This window comes from Pituophis catenifer, unplaced genomic scaffold, assembly GCF_029215685.1.
Source record: "Pituophis catenifer annectens isolate HBS135680 unplaced genomic scaffold, rPitCat1.0.hap2 SCAF_27, whole genome shotgun sequence".
NCBI lineage: Eukaryota > Metazoa > Chordata > Lepidosauria > Squamata > Colubridae > Pituophis > Pituophis catenifer.
This window is the reverse complement of record NW_027256907.1, coordinates 212154-234818: the sequence shown is the minus strand read 5'-3', so window position 1 is coordinate 234818 and position 22665 is coordinate 212154.

Here is a 22665-nt window from a genome sequence, read left to right as displayed (position 1 = left end):
GACACATGAAGGATAATGTAAGGCAAGTAATAGATTTGGAATATCTTGAGAAGAATAAACAGATTCCTGCAGTGCTGGTCTTTTTGGATGCAGAGAAGGCCTTTGATAGAGTGGATTGGAATTTTCTACTAAAGACTTTAAAAAAGATGGATTTTGGGGATCAATTTATACAGGCGATTTCAGCAATCTACCAAGAGCAAAAGGCACAGATCATTATTAATGGAAGTTTGACAACAGAGTTTAAAATTGAAAAAGGAACAAGACAGGGATGTCCGTTGTCCCCACTTTTATTTATTCTAACATTAGAAGTCTTGCTAAATACAATACGGGACTCTAATATCTTGAAAGGTATAATGATTAGGCAAGAGGATTACAGAATAAAGGCATTTGCAGATGATCTGGTTGTTACCCTATCACAACCAATGGAATCAATAATCCTGATGAAGGACATTATACAAGACTATGGTAAAGTTTCAGGTTTTAGACTGAATCCAAAAAAGACTAAAATGATAGCTAAAAACATGACACAAGATCGTAAACACGAGCTTGAAAGGAGGGCAGGTTTTGAGATTGTACCAAAGGTAAAATATCTAGGAGTTCTGGTTGCAGAATCAAACATGAAATTGTTTCAAAATAACTATGAGGTGTTGTGGCGAGAGGTGCAGAAAGACATGGAGACTTGGAAAAAACTGCAGCTGTCTCTACTTGGAAGAATAGCAGCAGTTAAGATGAATATTTTGCCAAGATTTTTGTTTCTGTTTCAAATGATTCCGGTGCTTAAAAGTGATAAACAACTGAAAGAGTGGCAAAGTGGAGTGAATAAGTTTGTTTGGAACGAGAAAAAACCAAGAGTGAAATTAAAAATTATGCAAGATGTTCCAGAACGGGGAGGTCTTAAACTTCCAAACCTACAGTTATATTATGAAGCAGCAGCTTTATCTCAAGCAAGTGATTGGTTTGGAAGGAAAAAGACTGGAATATTGAATATTGAAAGTTTTGATCTTGAATTTGGATGGCATGCTTACTTATTTTATGAAAATAAAGTGGACAAAGTATTTAAAAGTCATATACTTAGAGACTCCCTGATGAGAGTTTGGAAGAAGCACCGACTTAAATGGGATTATAAAATACCGCTATGGCTGGATCTTGGTCATATTATTTGGAATACAAATATAATGTCACTCGGGGGGTTTTATACAAAGAGGTTCTTTTTACAGATGCGGGCAGATGGCAGTTGAAGACATTGGAGATACTGTTGGACGAAGGGATTAACTTAACTTGGTTACAGTATAATCAACTTCAATTGAGATGGAAAGAGGACCAAAAAACTGGTATTATGTTGCATGAGGAAGAACTGGTTAGACATATAAAAGAGAAAGGTCCAATGCATATTAAAAGGCTTTATAATGTTTTGTTAGAAAGAGATTCAGAAACTGAATTGGTTAAAGATTGTATGATTAAGTGGGCACAGAATTTTGAAGAACCAGTGATGTTGGATACATGGGAAAAAATTTGGGTTCAGAATGTTAAATTTACACAGTCACAGAATTTGAGGGAAAATTTTTATAAAATGTTTTATAGATGGCATTTAGACCCTAAGAAATTATCATGCATGTACCCTAATGTTCAGCCAAAATGTTGGAGATGTGATTGTTTAGATGCTACATATTATCATGTCTGGTTGACTTGCAAGGAAGTTAAAGCTTTTTGGATAAAAATTTGGGGGGTTATGCAGAATGTTTTGAAGAAAAAAATTCAATTTTCTCCACAATTTTTTTTATTGGGTATAGTTAAGGGGTTTACATTGGGTGAAACAAAGTTGATATTGTACATGATAACAGCAGCGAGATTATTGATAGGTAAATACTGGAAAAATGAAGCTTTGCCCACGATCGAGGAATGGACTTTGAAGATGGCCAGTTTTGCAGAGATGGCGAAGATTTCAGCATATTTAAAAGATTGTCCACAAGAGACTTATGAATGGGAATGGAAAAAGTGGATAGATTATGTCCAGAACAAATATCAAACCAGGAAGTATCAAATAGCTTCTATTTGAAAATGTTAGATTAAGATAGAAATTTTTTAACGTAATGAAGATGAAAAATTATAAGGGGGATGGAGGGGTTCAAGTTTTATACAAAGGGTTTTTTTTTTTCTTGATCTGAGTATATTGTGTGGAAGTCCGGGGGGAGGGGAGGGTTAGGGAGGGTTAGGGAGGATGAGGTTGGGAACTTTGGGGTGGGTTGAGGGGGGGGGGGGAAGGGGTGAAAATGTAATTGTAAAACTTTTGCAATAAAAAAAAAAGAAGCAACAACAGAATCCCTCAATACTGATCTCTCTTCAAACTCTCCTGACTTCCCATTTGATTCCGAGTCCAACTCAAGGCATGTCATTGCTCAAAACCCTCCAAAGGAATCGGTATTGGCTCTCCGTCAATTTGGCCGTCTTTGTATTACTATGATTTCTGATACCAGGAAAAGGTGATGACCATTGGAATTAAGACAGATCCCCCCCAAGTACTTACGAATCCCATATCTCAGCCACGAAAGCCAGGTGGGTGACCTGGAGCCCCTCCCTCTCTCAGCCTTCACAAGGTTGTTTTTGTGGGGATGAAGGAATCTTAGATACGTTCACTGCCTTGAGCTATTTAGAGAAATAATAAAGGCGGTATAAAAACCTAAGTAATAAAAAATGAAAATAAATGAATACTTCAGTTGCCAAGCCAAGTGTGTTTGGGAAATAGCTACTATCTGGCCAATGGAATCACAGTTTAGGTTAACTTCCCCAAATCATTAAACAGGTCAACCTCTAGCTTTGGGGTCTCAATGTCCATCCAACTGGGACAGCCTGAAGCCAATTTTTGGGCCTTAAGCCTTGCAGACTTTTTCTAGCGCACTTCACCACCAGCCAGCCAGCCAGCCCCAGCCCCTTTCCCGAGACAAGGACCTTCGACATGGTGGATGAGGAGTTTGGTGACAGGTATGGAGGCTGCAGACACGGCAGGTATCAGCACGTCGTGTTTGGTTGAACCCCATTTCACTCATCTCTCCCCCCCCATAATTCTGCCTTAAAGGGGAGGGTCTCTCCCTCCTGAGGACCCCAGGCGAGGGAGACCCTGCGATGCCCCCAGTGCTGCCATCCAATCCAGCCACTTTCCAGGGATGTTGAGCAGAGCCTCCATGATGTGGTCCAGACTCCCCAAGGATGCTGGTGGTTGCCATGGTGAGCTCCAACCAATGAGCTCAGGAGGAGCCTCTGATGTCACAAGCCAAGGCCCTGATTGGCCTGGACCTGAGATTTGAAAAATAACCACCAACGGCTGCCTTCACCTGGGGGCGGGGCTTATCCATGGATGAACCGACTCTGAAGGGGCTTCAAGCCCCAAATTCCCTTCAGCCACAGAGGCTCCTTCTGAGGGGGGAACCGTTGGTCGCCTGGAGAGGTCGGGGAGCCCCAGATTCTGCCCCTTCTCTGGGGATGGAGCCCAGATTGAAATGTCGCCCTTTGAATCTGGAATGAAAGCTCCAGAGAGTCCAGGTTTTCCTCTCCAGGCCCAGATGATGAAGGGGAGCTGAGAGGGAAACACCACAAAAGATTAAATAATATTCGTATCCAAAAGGCCTTGTGAAAATGTACCTAAAGGAACACAGGGGGGTGGGGAGGAATCAGCTCTGGCGCGCAAGCTTGGGAGCCTTTTTAAAAACTTTTTTAAAGCATTTTTTTACTACCAGTTCTCTATAAGCTCTTTGATGACACTATTTTGTTTAATGTCCAATTTCACTTCATCTTCCGATCTCTCTGCTCTGCATCTCCAACAGATTTGCTTAAGGCTGACTTTTAACATTCTTTCCTTTAATTACTATATATCTCATGGATCACACCCTAGAGAGCTAAACAAGTTTTTCTAGAGAGTTTGATAATTTCTCTTTTTTTGGTGTTCGCTTTTGATTTTTCTTCTGTCAAAATCTAAGTTTTCCTTTGTTTTTTTTAAAATATATTTTTAAATATTCCTTCGTTTTCTGTGACCCTTCATTCCTTCTGTTTCTGGGCTGCATTTGAACAGAAGAAAGCAGATTTCACATTCAAATCCTCCAATTCTTTCTTTTTCTCTTTAAACATTTTATTATTTATAGAATGAAATACAAAAATACAAAATCAAGTAGGGAGAAACAGAAGGAGGGAGAAGGGGAAAGGGAAATGGGGGGGGGGGGAGAAAAGAACAAAAAGTGCTGACTTCAGACTTCCTCTGTTGCAGTAAAATAAAGCATTAAAATCGAACCTCTTTACTTTTCCATAAGAAAATAAAGGGTTCCCTAAAAGAAAGCAGATTTCCCATTCAAATCCTCCAGTTCTCCAGGAAGACAAAAAATCCCGCCTCCCCTCTCTCCTTAGTGGCTGCCTCTATTCCTGTCCCCTTCATCATGACAACCCTGTAGCCAATCAAAGACGGGGAAGAGACGGTTGCCTGGGAGCTTCCCTGCCCTCAGCCTGATGGAGAAGAGGCTGAAGAAGCCAAGCCAAAGGGGGGGGGAGGTCAAATAAAGAGCAAAGTTCAGAGCTTTGGGGGGGGATGAGAAAGAGGCAAAAGCTCCCAGAATTGCAGAGGGAGGGGGGGCTTAAACCCCTTCCCCAGAAAAGGCTGCAATGAAGAGAGTCTCCTCAGCTGGGTGCTTTAGAGGGGCCACAGGGGACCCCCATCTTCCTCAGAGTCACGGAGGGTCCCCTCCAGGGTGAGGCTGGCTGTCTTTTCCTCCAGGGCAATGTGGGATCCCCCCTTGGAAGACCCAGCCCTGCATGGCTTCTCCCCACAGGAGCCTCTCCTGGAAAGACATGGAGCCCAAGCGAGGCTGGAGAAACCCCAGGGGCTACATCCCCCCAACATTCAACCCTGGGACCCATAAATCAGGTTAGTCTCTTCCCAGGAATGCCCCAGATCCCCTCCTCCTCCCTGGCCATCCTGGGCTTTCTCCGTGGGTCTGGGCTTTGCTTTCCTCCCTGAGTTCCCCATGCATGGAAAGAGGTGGCTGAGCAACATGGGATATGGTCTCCCCCATTTCCAGGACTCAGAAGATGGAATCTGGAGGGGGATTTTGCAGATCTGCTTCCTTTTCCCCACCACCAGGCTCCCCAGCTTCCTTCTCCCAAGAGAGGCTCCCCACTCAGCCGGATAGAGTCCTGTCTGGGATTCCTGCAAGAGCCCCCTTGCCTGGCCTCTGCATGGGAAAGGGTGGCAGGGGAACATGGGACATGGGCTTCTGCATTCCAAGGTCTCTGAAGATGGAAGTTGGATTTTGAAGATCAGCTTTCCATCTGCAACACAAAGGTCCTGAGCTCCCCTTCCCTCCCTCCCCTCCCCTCTTGGGTTGAAAGGCAGCCTTGATTTCTCCATCTCTTTTCACTTGGTTTTTTTCTAACGTCCCTCTCTTTCTCTCTCTCTCCTCTTTTTTTTTTTTTTTAACTCTGCAAAGTTTGAAAAACTAGTTTTTCACTAAAGTTGATTTTGTTCTAGGAGTCTGGCCGCACTATTGCATCAGCCCTTTTGTGCGATGCCCTTGAGCATTAGCTTTCAAAATAAAGTAAATTTTGCTTTCAACTCAGCTGGCAGCTATTTTAGATCTGTGACATGCTCCAGCATTAACTGGCCCCTGGAGTTTTGTCTTTCATCACTATTCAAACAAATCTCAGTTTTATTTATTTCTTCAGCCACAGGTGTCGTGTATTCCCTCTGGGGCCACTTTCAGGCATGGAGCTCCCAAACCTCTCAATTCTAGATGATGGATTTAATTCCATCTCTGCCCCTGTTATTATGAATCACATGAAGATTATTTCCCTTTCATTTCCCTCCAGAGAAATGCCCAACAATTTTTGAGTCCAAGAACTAATTGAATTATCCAGGGATCCCTCCTGAGAGGGAGAATTATGATAAAAGTTTCAGCTCTGCTGTTTGGCCGAATCCTCCAGGGGAGACTTTGGGCAGAGAAATATGGAGTTTTGGGACAAGCAGAGTCTGTGCTCTTGAATGTACATCTCTCTCCTTTCAATATGAAGCCGAGTGTTTCTCTGTGTTGAGAAAAAGCAACTGGATTTTCCACCTTGTGAGAGTCCTTTGATTCTTCTAATTCTTCTTTAGAAACAGGAAAGGGATTCATTGATTCACCCCATGAATGATGGACCTCCTGCTTCTGCTTCTGCTGCTGCTTTTGTCCCATCCAGTCTCTGGGAAGCTGAGAATGAAATGCCCGCTGAGTTTGGAGAAGCAGGATGGAAAACAACCACAGAGCTACTACAGCCCAGGAGACTATCTAATCAGTATAGTCACCAGTGGAAGGGAAATACTGCATACAAAGTTGCTTTTCAACGTGGCTCCTTCTCTTCAGTTTGTTTTCCATGATCGGTGAGTCATTTAGGGTGGTGGAGTTGCACTCCCTCCATTCTAACACTCTCCTTCTTTTCTGTTTTTATTTTTCATTTATTCCTATATTGGGGAATATGTCTAATTTCCTGAATGATTTTAATTTCCATGGCTTCTCTCTTTTGTCTGATTTTGTGAAAGAGATTCAAAAAGGGATCTGAAAAAAAGCTGAAAGGGCTGCAGATTATTTTCCTCCCTCAGTTCAATCCTTAATTGATCACTTGGATAATGAATTGTATTTAAAGTAGTGGTGGAATCAGTTGGAGTTGCTGTACCTCAGCCCATTTCCATATTTGTGTAACTGATCACTGGTTTTGGATCAATGTTGGTTTAAGGCTCAGTAGGCTTGTGGAGGATTATATATATTATATATAACAAAAGTATTTGTTGTGCTTGTTGATTATAATAACTTTTTTTTCTATAGGACTTCTTACGAATTTCTTCATTGCTTACTATTCATTTTCAATATTCAACTGGCCAACAAGAATTCCCATCTCTTGCACAATCTCACACTTGGCTACAACATCCATAACAACTATTTGAGCACTTTCCACACTTCAGATGCCTTGCTGGACATTCTCTCCACTGGAGAAGCCAATGTCCCCAACTACGGCTGTGGAAGGAAGGAGAACCTCCTGGTTCTTCTTGATGGAGCCGAGAGGGAGATCTCCATCCAGATGTCAACATTAGGAGGCACCTACAAAGTCCCTCAGGTTTGTGTGTTTGTTTCTCGATTTGGTAAAGTGAGGGGTGGGTTGTGGGTGAGCAATAGATGCAATCATGGCTTCTCCATGGAATCCAAGTGCTGTTTTTCTCCATATTAGTAAAAATCTCAATATTTTACCCCATTATGTTCATGTTGAGATTAATCATAAAAGGCCTGAAATGCAAGCAATACATTCCGTGGAGAAGATATTCTACCAACTATTTAACTGATTAAAAAAGGTTCCATTTTAGGCCCAGTACTCTTCAACATCTTCATCAATGATTTGGATGAGGGAAGAAATCATCAAATTTGAAGACAACACTAAAGTGTAATGGCTTAATGGGTGTTTTAAATTACTTGAACTATTTTAATTTAAATTTTAAATTGGTTTTATCGGGGTTTTATCGCTGACCAAGTTTATATAATTCTCTTAATTTGGTTTTAAAGGTGTTGATTTGTTTTTGTATTGTTTTAACATGGCTGTACACGGCCCTGAGTCATTCGGGAGAAGGGCGGTATAGAAATCTAAACAATAAACAAACAAACAAATAAATAAATAAAGTGGCAGGAATAGCCAACAACCCAGATGGATGAAGATCCAGATGGATCTAGATATACTTGAACCCTGGGCCTATCTAACAAAATGAAATTTAATGTAGAGAAAAGTAAGGTTTTATACTTAGAATAGAAAAACCAAATGTCCACTTACAGATGAGATGAAACCTGGCTCAATAAGTGTAACTGTGAGAGGGATCTTGGAGTCTGAGTGGACAATCACTTAAATATGAGCCAGCAGCAGCTAAAAAAGCTAATTCAGTCCTAGGTTGCATTAACAGAGGGATAAAATCAAGATCACATGAAGTATTGGTACTGTTTTATAATGCCTTGGCAAGACCACACTTGGAATAGCGCATCCAGTTTTAGTCTCCATATTATAAAAAAGATGTAGAGACTCTGGAAAGAGTGCAGAAAAGATGATTAAGGGCCTGGAGACTAAAACATATGAGGAACAGTTGCAAGAATTTAGTATGTCTAGTCTAGTGAAAAGGACGAGGGGTGACATCATAGCAATGTACCAATATTTGGGGGGCTGCCACAGAGAAGAGGAGGTCCACCTATTTTCCAAAGTACTAGAAGGCAAGACAAGAAACAATGGATGGAAACTAATCAAGGAGAGAAACAACCTAGAACTAAGGAGAAATTTCCTAATGGTGAGGAATGGAACGTCTCCCCTTCAGAAATTCTGGGTGGTCCATCACTGGAGGCTTTGAAGAAGAGACTGGACAGCCACTTGTCTGGAATAGTATAGATAGATACAGATTAACAGAGTTGGGAGGGACCTTGTAGGTCATCTAGTCCAAGCAGACCCTACACCATTTCTGACAGATGACGGTCCAGCCTCTTCTTGAAAGCTTCCAGTGATGAAGCTCCCACAACTTCTGAAGACAACTTTATCTCTTTATCCATTATTCCTTGTCAGGCCTTTGTCCGGCCTTTGGAAAACAGCTTGACCCCCTCCTCTCTGTGGCAGCCCCTCAAATACTGGAAGACTGCTATCATGTCTCCCCTGGTCCTTCTCTTCACTAGACCAGCCATGCCCAGTTCCTGCAACCATTCATTGTATGTTTTAGCCTCCAGTCCCCTAATCCTCTCGGTTGCTCTTCTCTGCCCTTTTTCTAGAGTCTCAACATCTTTTTTATAGTGTGGTGACCAAAACTGGATGCAGGATTCTAGGTGTGGTCTTACTAAGGCTTTATAGGGTGGTATTAGTACCTCTCTTGATCTTGATTGCATCCCTCTGTTAATGCAATTTAGGATTGCATTGGCTTTTTTGGCTGTCGCTGCACACTCTTGACTCATATTTAATTGGTTGTCCACTAAGACTCCAGGATCCCTCTCACAGTTACTGCTATTATGCCTGGTTTACTGCTTGAAAAGGGGGTTGGACTAGAAGACCTCCAAGGTCCCTTCCAACCCTTTTATTTAGTTATAAGTTCTGTTATAGATACACATGTTTAGCCTGCTAAATTCCTATTGGAATACACTGATTTATACAGATAATGTGATATTATCATACTTACACATTGGATTGTATAGACTTGGATTCTTTTGTCTTAATAATTATCTGATAATTTATAAAGCAAGTTCAAAAGTGATGGTCTTTGTGAAATGTCATCATAGCCATAGATGGTCAGACAATAGAGCAAGTAACACCTTTCCTTACCTGGGGTTGTTTTCTCTGAGCCTGAATCTTGGCTCCCTCACCATCCAAGGAGCTCAGTTAGAGAAAGGGCAGGAGTGAAAGTGGTGCTTAAATGAAAACCTCATAGCTCTCCAGCTTCCTCAGCCCCAATGATTAAAGTATCTGAGGCCCAGTTTTCCCCCATGTTCTTCCATCAATCTGATGTTTGGGGCTTCAGAGAGAAACCACCAGCAGAACCAACCCAATCTCAGCCTCTGAGGAGGATCTTGGGGTGGACAAAAAGACTCCAGCTGCTGCCCTCAGAGCTGATTTGGGAATTTACACAAGTTCTGCTTTGTCCAAATTCAGAAAGTATGGGCATTGGCATGAAATGTAATCTATGGAAACTGACAGACTCTGAAAATTTTGGCTGTTGGAACGAACAAAACTTCAGTTAAAGACCAAACTTGGATTATGCAACTGACAAATCTTATTAGGCTTTGAGGTCTGCCTGTTTCTTGTATAACTGGAGAGAGAAGTTAAAAAATTTCCTCCAGAAAGAATCTGGGATATAGAAGCAAAAAAAGATGCAGCAATCCTCGAAAATTGTAATAGGCCCTTTATTGGAATAGAATACTCCAGTTGGCATTTGCACGTGTTAATCTAATTGTGATCAATTGTAGGGCTGATATAATAATATGATTTACATTTTTATTGTTTTTTAATTTGCTTATTATTTTCCATTATTATGATACAATCTTGCTAATATTCTGTCTTTAATATTTTAAACAATGTCTGATTAACAAACTATTCTAATACATTCATGAGAATCAGGTTGGATTTATTAAAATCTAATATTTTGGACTTGATCTGATCCCAAATGTAACACAGCATTCTTCATTGCTTTTTCAGATCAGTCATACAATTGCTTCAGAGGCTCTGAGTGATAAAAGCCAATTCCCCTTTTTCCACCAGATGTTCCCCAAAGACGGATTCCAGTACCCAGCAATTGTCCAGCTGCTCCTCCATTTCAGATGGACCCTGATTGGCCTCTTTACTTCAAACACAGAAAATGGAGAGAATTTCATGAGGATTTTTCCTCCTGTGCTTGTCAGGAGTGGAATTTGTGTGGTTATATCACAAGTGTTCTCAACAACTGGATATACAGCATCCCTCAGGGATTCCCTCTCTAAGTGGAGACAAGTCAACGTCTTTGTTCACTTCATGGAACTTGGTTCCATTTGGGAGAGAATTCTTCCTTTCCATTTAACATTTATGCGTCTGCCAAGACCCATTGAAGGGAAAGTCTGGATCCTCACAAATTTTTTTGCGTATGCAATGAACAATCATAGACTTTACAAATACATCCATAGTATTTTGAATTTTGCTTATCTGAGGAAAATAAGGCCAAGGGATTCTGCCTTTGAACACTATTTCTTTGTGGAAGAAAAGTTTCGAGATCCTTATTTCCACTGTTCTCTTTCAAAGAACGTCTTTTCTGTCAAAGGCCGTAGAAGATGCACCCAGAAAGCCCCACTGGAGACCCAATGGAAAAGGAACAGAGGAAGGATGCCAAATCACTACCAAGATTACAGTATCATTCAGACTCTGGCCCAGGCCTTGAATGCCGCTTATTCCTCCAGATCCAGGAGGAGAAGGAAGGAGGGAGAAAAGACTTTGGGGTCTCCAAGGCTGCAGCCGTGGCAGGTATGGGGGTCCCGATATGGATCCATTGATCTTAGATCCTTTGGAGGAGGAATCCAGAGGAGAAGGAGGGGAACCAACTCAACAGATCTGTCCAATTCAATTACTCAGGGAATAATGGTTCCAAAGAGTAGATACCATGGCATTTTAATATTACACACTGCTAATTTGAAAATGCTTTATTCTTTTTAAAATGAATTCCCGTATTTGTGGGTTTGTGATGAGCATGGTGGAATTTCCCCCTTGTTCCGTCCCCACTGCAGGTGGGTCTGTGTGCAGCTCAACAGGCAGCTAAACCCCCCTCTTCTCCTCCAGTGAAAGGGAGCCTGGGGTGGATCTGGGTGTTTCATTGGGAGAAAAGGGCACGGAGAAACTGAGGAGATGCAAAGAGTGAGAATCAAATATAAATAGGAGATAGGCAGCATTAACTAACAGCCAACAAACAAGCAGCTGGAACCTCTCCAGGGATGCTCCGTGTGAGGGAAGGAGGCCGTCTCCGGATGACCATGTGTCTCGGTCAAACCGGCTGCTTCCGTCTCCTCCAAAGGCTGAGAGAAAAGGGAGTCTGGCTTCAGACCATACAGTTAAGCTTATCTGCCCCCGGCCACTAGGTGGGGCTACAGCAACAATAGCACAATAGATACATGTTGTGGCATGACAACCTTTATAAATTTGGAGGAGACCCTGAGACCATCTAGCCCAACCCCTCCTCTCTGCAGGAATCCCAGTTAAAGCTTCTCTGACTGATGGTTGCTCAGTCTCTGCATTCAGATAATCCATGAAGAGGAGACTGAACTTCTCTGCTTTACTGGCTCAGCTCTAAAACAGCTCAAACTTTTATCATATTTTTTTCTCTCATTCAGTTAAAATCTCCTCTTTTGTAACTGAATTCATTTTTCTGTGTCTGACACTCTGGAATAATAGTGAGCAGATCTTACACTCGTATGTAATGTGTGTCAGTGATTGGAAGAGGGCTGCATCCTCCCTTCTCCAACCGAGAGATTGTGTCAGTTGGAAAAGGGGCTCCCAGACTCCTCCTGATCTTCAGCTCTTCTCCTTGTTCTCTTTCCTCAAGGCTAAGAGCAGCTCCTTTGATCTCTCCCTTGGCTTCATTGTCCTTCCCTGAAATTCACAGGTAGATTTTGTGCAAATTCTCCTCCAAGCGTGGTGCCTGCAAGGGGAACTGGTCCTTGAGTTGGGGTCTCCCCAAACCAGAACATTCACTTCCTGAGATTCTTATGGCTGCATTTGCCTTCTTTCCACGAACATCTCCCTGCTGACTCAGATTCTGTTCACAGTTAACTACGATTTTGAGATAATTTCCACAAACATACATATGAAGTTTGGTGTCCCTCATCTTTTTTCCAGTCCATCATTTTATGTTCTTATATGAGACTCTATTTAGTTAGTCAAGTCCTAGTTGCTAAAAATCAGTGATTTTTCTACTGCTTTTTACATATGCACCCTTCTCTGTGTGCTAATGATAAATATTGTTTCTGGAAACTTGATATTCCTCTCATTAAATTTTTTTTTATTCAAAAAGGTAAAATATAAACTTCAAAAAATAAAACTATTACAAAGACAAAACAAAATTAGATGAAACATTTTTTAAAAAAAATGTGCATTAAAAACAGATAAAACCAAATACGCATATATTGTTTCCCAGTTGAATACTGACAGATGTACATTTCTCCCCCTTGCAAAATAGGCCCACAATTATAAACTTCTACCAATAAATTTGCAACCACTTGACTTGTCATCTGTCTGCTGTATATAAAAAATGTTAACAGGCAATAAATAAATAAATAAATAAATAAATAAATAAATAAATAAATAAATAAATAAATAAATGTCAAAACTTCAAAACTCTCTGTTATCTGCTATTCTATTTAACTCTCAGACAATTTGCAGGGGCTTCTTATCTACCACAGACCACCACAATCATTATCTCTGAGCCATCCTGCATCTGTTCATGATTCAATATCTTTGTTTGATTCTTAATAATAATGCATTTCCTTAAAATTTTAATTAGGATCTTTCCCAGCAACTGCTTTCCATTCCCCAAAGTCATAGGACTGCCTGTAAATTGAAACACAATGACTCTTAAGACTTGTTTTCCAGTTAAATATGACAAGTCCATTCCCTCAATCTCCCTCAATCTTCTTGAAAGAATCCATTTCTTCAGTCATCCGTTCTGTCCACTTTGAGTCTTCAGGGTCCATGGCCTCTCCAGCCATCTCCAAGCAGCCTCCCTTCAAACCAGACTCCTCCTTCAGGGATGCCAGCAGCAAATTAACTTCCAGTCCATTCATCCAATTCATCCGATTCAACAATTGTTGCTTGCTTCTGATTATCGCCTTTAAGTTGATTTAAAACCATTGTTATTTTATCAAACTTTTTAAATGAAGTTTCAAATAAGGTTTCTAAGTAGAAAATCTTTATAGTCTTTAAATTAAATGACATCAAATTAGCTTACTCAAGGATCTACATCTTAGATCAAATCTTGCGTGAAGGGGATTTATCAACTTGACCGTATTAATGATAACATAGAATAATTTATTTATTTATTTATTTTATTAATTTAATTTGTATACCGCCCTTCTCCCAGAAGGGACTCAGGGCGGTGAACAGCCAAAAATTAAAAAACATACAAATGCAAAAGTTAAGACAATTAAAAAGAATTAAATCACTGGCTACCCAATTTAAAACCCCAAATCCATAAAATTTAAAATCCCAATTAAAAACCATTTAGGCTAGGCTGGCTTGATGAAATAAAAACGTCTTCAGGGCTTTACGGAAGGTACGGAGGTCCAGGATCAATCGTATTCCAGGAGGCAGCTCATTCCACAGGGCGGGTGCCCCCACAGAGAAGGCTCGCCCCCTGGGGGCCGCCAGCCGACATTGCCTGACCGACGGCACCCCGAGGACCCATAATCTATTTAGGAAGTGCAATGATGGGTGAGAGTGACTTTTGGGATGAGGAAAAGAGAGGCTGCCTAGGGAAGGATCAGAGAAGAGGGGAGAATCCAGGGGTGAAATTCACTTACCTTCCCTACCAGTTTGCAAATGTGTGCGCACTACCACACAGCCCTCATCAGAGCCTCCCCAGACTCCAGGACTGGCCCATGTCCCTCCCCAACCTCCTCACTGTCCGAATCTGCTGCCAGCTCCACTGGCCTCTGGTGGGCCACAACAGCTATACGGATTCTTCCTTCGGCTTCTGTCAATCCTGTCTCCAGGAGCAGAAGTGCATTTGAGAGACAACGTGGCACCTGGAGAATTGATCTGGTGAATTTGGATTGAACTACTTCTAATGATGTAAAACATGAAGCTGACGGTCCGAGCAACGTCCCATAAAGGAGCTGTGCTAGCGACTTGGGCACAAAAAGCTTAAGAGCAGCAGGGACATAGTAGCCTCCCTTTGTGCGGAAACAATGAAGAATGGTGCTGGCTGATCTTTGGCCCAGGGCAGCTGCATCTCTCTTGAACCCTTGGCCTGAATGGCCACCCCCAGGGATTTGAAGGGGCTTCCCTGCTCTATTTTGTGGCCATTTAGATACCATGAATAAAGTTTTGGCCTTTTTGATCTTTGTTTTCTCATCATTGATGCCCAGTTGATTGTAATTGCAGTGCTGGAGAAGGGCTCGCAAGGCTCTTTTCAGGCCTACTGGTATCCTGGAGAGGATCACAGGGGCATCTGCATAGAACAGGAGGGCGATGCTTCGGTCACCTAATTTTTTTTGGGAGGGGTGATTTGGTTTGTTTAGCCATTTTACCATGCCAGTTATGTAAAAGTTGAAAAGCAGGGGGGCCAAAATGCCCCCGTTTAACTCCCTTTTGAGTTTTAACTGACTTCGAGAGGGACCCCTACATATCACACTTCACCTTGAGGGATGTTTTAGTATGTGGGGCACGTAATAGATGAAGAAGCCTGTGGTCAATTGAGGCAGCTTCCAGCTTCTCCCATAGCTTAGTCCTGGGAACCGTATCAAAGGCTGCCTTGAGATCTATAAAGCAGGCGTAGAATGATGCAGGTCTATTTGATGTGTATTTTTCCATCAGTGGATGAAGAACTAAGCACTGATCGGTAGTGCCTCTCCCCTCTCTAAACCCGGCTCCCTCTTCAGCGATCAAATTCTCCAGAGCCAGCCACTCTCCATCTGGAGGTGTTTTCCATCAGGATGATCAGGGAGAAGATTAGCCTGGCAACTTTCTTCTTGATCAACCCATGCTTTCTGGGAATCAACCTCCTGTTTTCAAAGAGTTTATGAATCATCTTTTTTTCCCTCTCTTCATTTTATTTGTCATCTGCTCTAGAATGTTCCCTATAATTGATCAATTGTGTCAATTATATTTTCTCTATGCTTTGTCAGTATATGATGGACAAATTTTTCTCAAAGTTTTTCATTCACTTATAAAAATAATGATAATATTTGTATCCTATTTAACCATATTTGGAGATGAGACAATTGTGGAAGAAAGATTCAAAGTGGGATAAGAAACAAAGTTCTCTGTTTTTCAAATTCCTGGATGTTCCCATTCTAGTTTCATCCCTTTCTGGAGAAGAATGAATTTTGGAATATTTCTGAGAGGAAACTGTACTTGGACCAAAATGGAGAGATAACAGCAGATTTGGGCATTGATTGCTTCTTGGTTCTCCCCAAGGAGGATGTCAGGAGAGAGATTCTGGCATATTCTCTAAGACAGAGACTTACTATCAAACAAGATGCTCTTTCACGGCTAAAGTTGCTCAATAAGGTGGGAGAAATTTTGGTGTCTTTTTTCTTTTTTCCAAAGCCTGAAGTCCCATTTCAAGTAGGCAAATCCTGGAGTCTCCAGGGTGGTTGGCCTCCCATGCCAGGTGGTGTCATCTCATGGAAGCTCTTCAAGAGACGGGACCTAAGTGAAATGGCTTTGCCATGTTTTCTGGAAACCTTTCAAGATCTTACTGGTCAGAGGTTTCTTTCTCCATCACAGTTCAATTTCATATTTAAAAACCTAATAGAATAAAATTTCCTAAATCTTTTACAGTAAACTTTAGTATCAGTTTTAATAAGAATATATCATCATATTTAAATCTTTTTTCAATTTCATCCCTCCTGAATTTTGTTAAATTGAAAAGTACTTTACTGTAATGTTAAATTCCAAAAGTAAAAGGGAGGAACTAAATGAAGAACCTGCCAGTAGTTTTACCTCCTGCATCTGTTTAGAAGTAGTCAGAGGTTTCCTATTTACCCCAATGAAGACCAGAGGCTACGTCTCTCCATCCATTTCTCCCTCCATTTTCCATGGATGGAGAGTCCTAATGTATTTCCTTTGGCATTCCTTGTTTCTCTTCTCAGTCCCTGCCGCAGTCCAAATGTGTGGAAAGTTGTCATCCTGGATTTGTCAAGAGGGCTCGAGAAGGAGAGCCAGTTTGCTGCTATGACTGCATTCCTTGTCCGGAGGGGACCTTCTCCATGCAGGAAGGTGGGTCACATTGAGGAAAATGGGAGGCTTTGTGGAACTGGATCCAAATTAAAAGACAGATTGAAGCCCACCTGGTTTTTTATTTTTAACCTGCACAATTTCTCATCTAAAAGGAAGTAAATCAAAAAGACTTGGAAGGAGGGGCTGGGAAAGAGATGGGAGGAGGGGGTGGCAGACTGGGCAAGCTTTACTAACTTCAGAGGAAATATCTCTTCTGCTTTTTAGTTTGGATAAGTGCTGCTAAGTTCACCTTCCTAGGAACATCTGAGATCTTTGAAACTAGATGAATTGTTTCAGGTCCACCTTCTGAAAGACCTTGCAATTCATCGTTTATTGGATCCTCCTCTTGAGGATCACTGAGAAGGTGTCACTGGGCCATAATCTGGTGCTGTGGATAGTTATGGGGGGAACTCATTACACAAATAGTCTTCCAATCATATAGATCAATCAATCAATCAATCAATCAGAACAGAGCTGGAAAGGAGCTTGGAGGTCATTTAGTCCTACTCCCTGCTCAAGCAGGAGACCTTATGCCATTTCAAAGGAGTGACTGTTTAATGAAATTGTTAAGAAATACTTCTTGGAAAATGCCTGGGGTATCAGCTGTTATCCAAAGAAGGTATTTTCTGTAAGATAAAGGACAGAATATTAAAGAAATATTACTTTTTGCTTTCTCAGATATGGAAAAATGCACCAAGTGTCCAGATGATAAATATCCAAATGAGGACAGAGTCCAATGTATCCCCAAAGTTATAACCTTCCTGTCTTATGAAGAACTTCTGGGCATCATCCTAATATCTCTTGCTCTACTCTTCTTCCTAACCACAGATCTTCTTTTAATAATCTTCACTAAATACCGAGAAACTCCCCTTGTCAAAGCCAACAACCGGGACCTCTCCTACATCCTCCTAGTCTCCCTCCTGCTTTGTTTCTTATCTCCTCTTCTCTTCATTGGTCAACCAAGGAAAGCCACCTGCCTTCTCCGACAAACGGTTTTCAGCATCATCTTCTCAGTTGCCGTTTCTTCTCTCTTGGCCAAAACCATCATGGTGGTGCTGGCCTTCCTGGCCACAAAACCAGGAAACCGAGTGAAGAGATGGTTGGGGAAGAGCTTGGCCAACTCCATCATCCTTTCTTGTTCTGCAGTCCAAATTATCATCTGCTCCACTTGGCTGGGAGTTTCTGCCCCCTTCCCTGACTCTGACCTCCACTCCCAGCCTGGAGAGATCATCCTGCAATGCAACGAAGGGACCGTTGTCATGTTCTACGTCACCCTCAGCTACATGGGCTTCCTGGCTGCCATCTGCTTCACGGTGGCTTTCCTGGCTAGGAACCTGCCTGGGGCCTTCAACGAAGCCAAGCTGATCACCTTCAGCATGCTGGTCTTCTGCAGTGTCTGGGTGACTTTTGTGCCCACCTACCTGAGCACCAAAGGGAAATACATGGTGGCTGTGCAGGTCTTCTCCATCCTGGCCTCCAGTGCTGGTCTGCTGGGCTGCATCTTCATCCCCAAGTGCTACATTATCCTTATGAGGCCAGACCTCAACACAAAGGAGCAGCTCACAGCCAGAACAACTGTGAAAACATGAGATATAACACCATTATGATATTGGAAGAATTGTTAACGGTTCTTTTGTTAGAAAGGAGATATTCTTTCCATTTAGATGCTATGCAGGAGTCAAAGAAAATCATATGTATATGTTTCAAAATGGGAAATTCTTGGATGACTAGAATTCTTCTAGCTCTCTTCCCTTTCAGCTCAATAAAGAGAATTCTGTAAGAGTCATTCAGAGAAATTTGCTGTTCAGCAACGGCTATTGAATGTGACACCTTATAAAAAATAATTCCAGCACTTGTTCCTACAGCTAAAAGTGTGCGAGAGAGAGAGTGAGGAGGAAAAGAGGCCAGGAGGAAGCTACTGGAAACAAGCACCAGCCTGGTTGCCTGATCACCTCCGTGAGAATGCCGGAATGATGTGAAATGCCATGTTTGACCGGCTCTCAACTGGGGAGGGAAATTTTCATCACTCGTCTATAATTCTTTATTGATTTCCTGATAAAACCTCCTTTGCAGAAAGTGTTCAGCAGAAGAGCTTCTGGGATTTCAGTTTGGGATTGGATTGGGTTTTTTTTTTTTTTGTATGTGCTTCACACCAAAATAATAAATAAATATTAAAGTGTATTAAGAAATTGCCATTGTATTTTTTTTCTTTCATCAAGCGTAGAATTAAAATAGTAGTTTTCAAGCCCTTTAATTTTTCACTCTACAATTACTACCTAAAGCATTTTCTCTGCTTGTCTTGTCTGTGAAGGGCTGGAGAAGATGCCCAGAGAAAGGGGACCTGGAGACTCTCCCCAGGAGGAGGTTGAGGGGATCCTGTCTAAAGGCAGCCGCATCACTGACCAGGTCACAAACCTTCAATGCTGCATAATATTCATCCAGGTCCAAGAAGGGGGTGAATAGGGGGGGGGGACTTCTAGGTTTCTAGGAAGAGGCACCCATGGAAGCTGTTCTGCTTTCCAACCACACAGACTGCTGATGAATTGGGAATCAATGTTTAGTTCTCAGAATGGCTCCTAATTGCGAATTATTTGCAAATTCCATTTTAAGGAGATAAGAAAAGCTCTGATGGCTCAGACCAAGCTCAGTCTAAGATTCACAGTGAGCACACAAATCCCTCTGGTTCTCCCACAAGCAGAAGGCAGAGAGACTTATGGCTTTCCCCAACATGGAACTGGCCTTTTCCCACAATTTCACTTTCCTCCATCACACCATACTGTCAAGTATTTGCAAGCCATTGGCACATGTGTCATATAGACACCAGTGGAGGCAGAGAGTGTCTCCACCCCTATGTGGAAAGGAGGGGCTTACCCTGAGTATAAAACCCCCTCCAACCTTTTCCACCTTGCTCTCTCCATCTCTCTCTTTTCGCAGTTGTTCCTCATGAGACTTGATCTCTGATCAGGGTAGTCACACACACTGTGTGCCCCCTTCCTATAATGAATACTGAGACAGCCTTTGTACATAGTTAATATGCTTTATTATATGAATAAATACATTTAAGACATTTATTCATGCATCTGCCTCTGAACTCTTCTATGCTCCTGGGTGTTTCTACGATCCCAACTCCACACATACAATATTGGACATTCGGCCATTTCACAGTCTAGGAATCCCCAATTCTGGTCTCCCACATTAACCTGAGAAAATATTTCCAACTTTCACACCCGCAATCAAAAAGCACTAAGGCAGGACTGGAACTCAAGAGTCTCCTGGGTTTTGGCCCAAAGTCACTCAGGAAGATTTCATGCCTGTGGGAGAGTGGTGGGATTCTGCCGGTTCTAGGCGGTTCAGCCAAACCGTTTGTTAAATTGCTGGCTCGCCCCACCCCTTGCCCCACCCCTCCACACCACTATTTATTGCCAATAAATAGTGGTGGGCGAGGGGCGGGTGAGCCAGCAATTTAACAAATGGTTCAGTGTTTTTTTGTAATTTTATTGGCCCACGGAGCTTCAGCATAGGCTAATTAGCCTGTTGATTAGATTGGCCTCCCGATTCTCAGCTGATTTGCTCTCAGCTGTTTTGTGCAGGGCTCTGCTGCTTGCTTGCAAAGAGTGCTGGAGCAGATTTTTTTTCTCCTAGCTATGCTGAAAAACAAAACTGAAAGTAAAGCAGGCTGTTGGCTTTGATGTTGCTGCAACGTTGGAAAATTGGGCAGGCAGATTTCTTTTCTTTTTCCTCACCAAAACAGGTAGGTGCAAACAATGGGAAATTTAGGGCAAAAGAGGAGAGTTCAAGATTTTAAAACACAAAAGAAAAAAAGTTCTATTTAACTAGGGAATTGTAATAATTGAGATACTATTAATTGTATATTGTGTTGAAAGCAAAAATGGTTAAGTTGTGGTTTAGAGGAATATATGGGGGAAATTATTTGGTTTATTATTATTGGTAAATATAATTAATTGATTTGTAAGAAATTGGATTGCATGGAAGTAATTGGAATATTCATGTTCATATTGATTAATATACAAAAAAAGATAGTTATATAACTAATTGATTTATATTAAAATGTTGAATTTATATTAAACAACTGTAATATTACATAATTAACCAATGTGAGGATGGATATAAAAATAGATGCCAATGGGAAGGGGTATAATATAGAATAGAAGGGAAAAATTGAATTTGATTAAGATTAGAGATGAGGATGAAGGGTAATATTGGTTTTTTTAAAAAATAGATGAGGAATAAATATGGGAAAAAGGAAATATAGAAATTGTAAATTTAATTGAAATGACTAAACACTGTTTAAATTTGTGAACCGGCCAAATACTCTGTTCAAAGAAAATACATTGTATGTTTGTGTGTGTATTTCTAATTATTGCTATTTATTCATATTTGTTCTTTTTTATTTTTTAAAGTTTAACAATTCATTCTTTATTTTAATATCTTTATATTTGTTTGGGGGTGGCTTTCTTCCCTTCATCTTTTTTATTGTACAGCAATTTTTCTCCTCAAACCTACCACCTCTCTCTTTTCTTTCCTTCTTACTTCCTCTTCCTTTCTCCTTCTCCTCCTCTCTTCCTCCCTCTCTTACCCTCACTCCTACTCTAATTTCCCTTCCCTTCTTTCATCCCTTCTCTTCCTTCCCTCTCTCTCCTTCCTTCATCCCTCTCTATTGCTGTATTCTTTTGTGCATATGGACTACTCAGAGGGCTGAAAAAGTTATTTTTCAGTGGTCCTCACACTTTTGACCAGTCCTCAAACTTACAACTGTCCTCACATTTTACGTTTTTGCCCTATCTTGTCACCATGGTGAAGAGAAACAGTTGTGAAATGAGTGATATGGTTATTAAGAATGCTACAATGGGCATAAATGATGACCGGTCATAAGTGCGAAGACCGGTCAAAAGTGTGAGGACCTGTCAGAAATGACTTTTTTCAGCCTCTGAGTAGTCTCTATACACATAGCCATGGCCACCCGGTCACATGACCTCCAAGCCACGCCCACAAAATAAGCCACACCCACAGAACCGGTAGTAAAAAAAATTTAGAACCCACCCCTGCTTTCACACTGTCAATTGTTCACACTGCTCAAGCAAAACTAACAGGTGTGAATTAAGTTTTAGCTAAAAAATGGAGCTTTAATTCCAGAAGTCCATTCTTTAAACTTGGACTTCTGGAATTAAAAGGCTCTGGATTAAATGGTCCTCCAGAGAAAAGATGGAGAAGAGTATCTTGCTTTTAGACATGAGAAGAGCTGTCGCAATAGAAAATATAAGTATAGAACAAAAACAGGAGGTGATTACTTATAAAGAGCTTCTTATTATGGAAAGGGGGGTAATGTATTTGAAATCTTTAGATACACTGAGAGAAGAAGGTATAATTTATACATGGTTTCAGTATGGTCAACTTCAAGCTAGATGGAAGGAAGATCAAAAAACTGGCTTTGTGCAAAACGAGGAGAATTTGGTTAAACAAATTAGAGATCAAAAACAAATGCATATTAAAAGGTTGTATAGTGCTTTACTGGAAATAGATTCTGAGACTGAATTGGTTAAAGACTGTATGATTAAATGGGCACAAAATTTTCAAGAGCCAGTAATGATGGAAACTTGGGAAAAGATTTGGATTAGAAATGTGAAATTTACACAAGCACAAAATTTAAGAGAAAATTTTTATAAAATGTTTTATAGATGGCACTTAGATCCTAAAAAATTATCATGTATGTATTCTAATGTGCAAGCTAAATGTTGGAGATGTGACTGTGATGATGCAACTTATTATCATATATGGTGGACTTGTAGAAAAATCAAAGCATTTTGGATAAAGATTTGGTGGGTGATGCAGAATATTCTTAAAAAGAGATTGAAATTTACTCCACACTTGTTCTTACTGGGTATAACTATGGATTGTACAGTTGCAGAGACTAAATTGATTTTGAACTTGATAACAGCAGCAAGATTGCTGGTAGCACAACATTGGAAGAAGGACTTTTTGCCTACTATTGAAGATTGGATATTGAAAGTAACTAATTTAGCTGAAATGGCTAAAATTTCGGCATATTTGAAGGATCACACACAAGAAAGGTACATACAGGACTGGAGAAGATGGATTGATTATATACAAAATAAGTACCAGACCAAAAAATATCAAATAGCTTATGAATGGTTTTTCTTATTTGTATAAGTG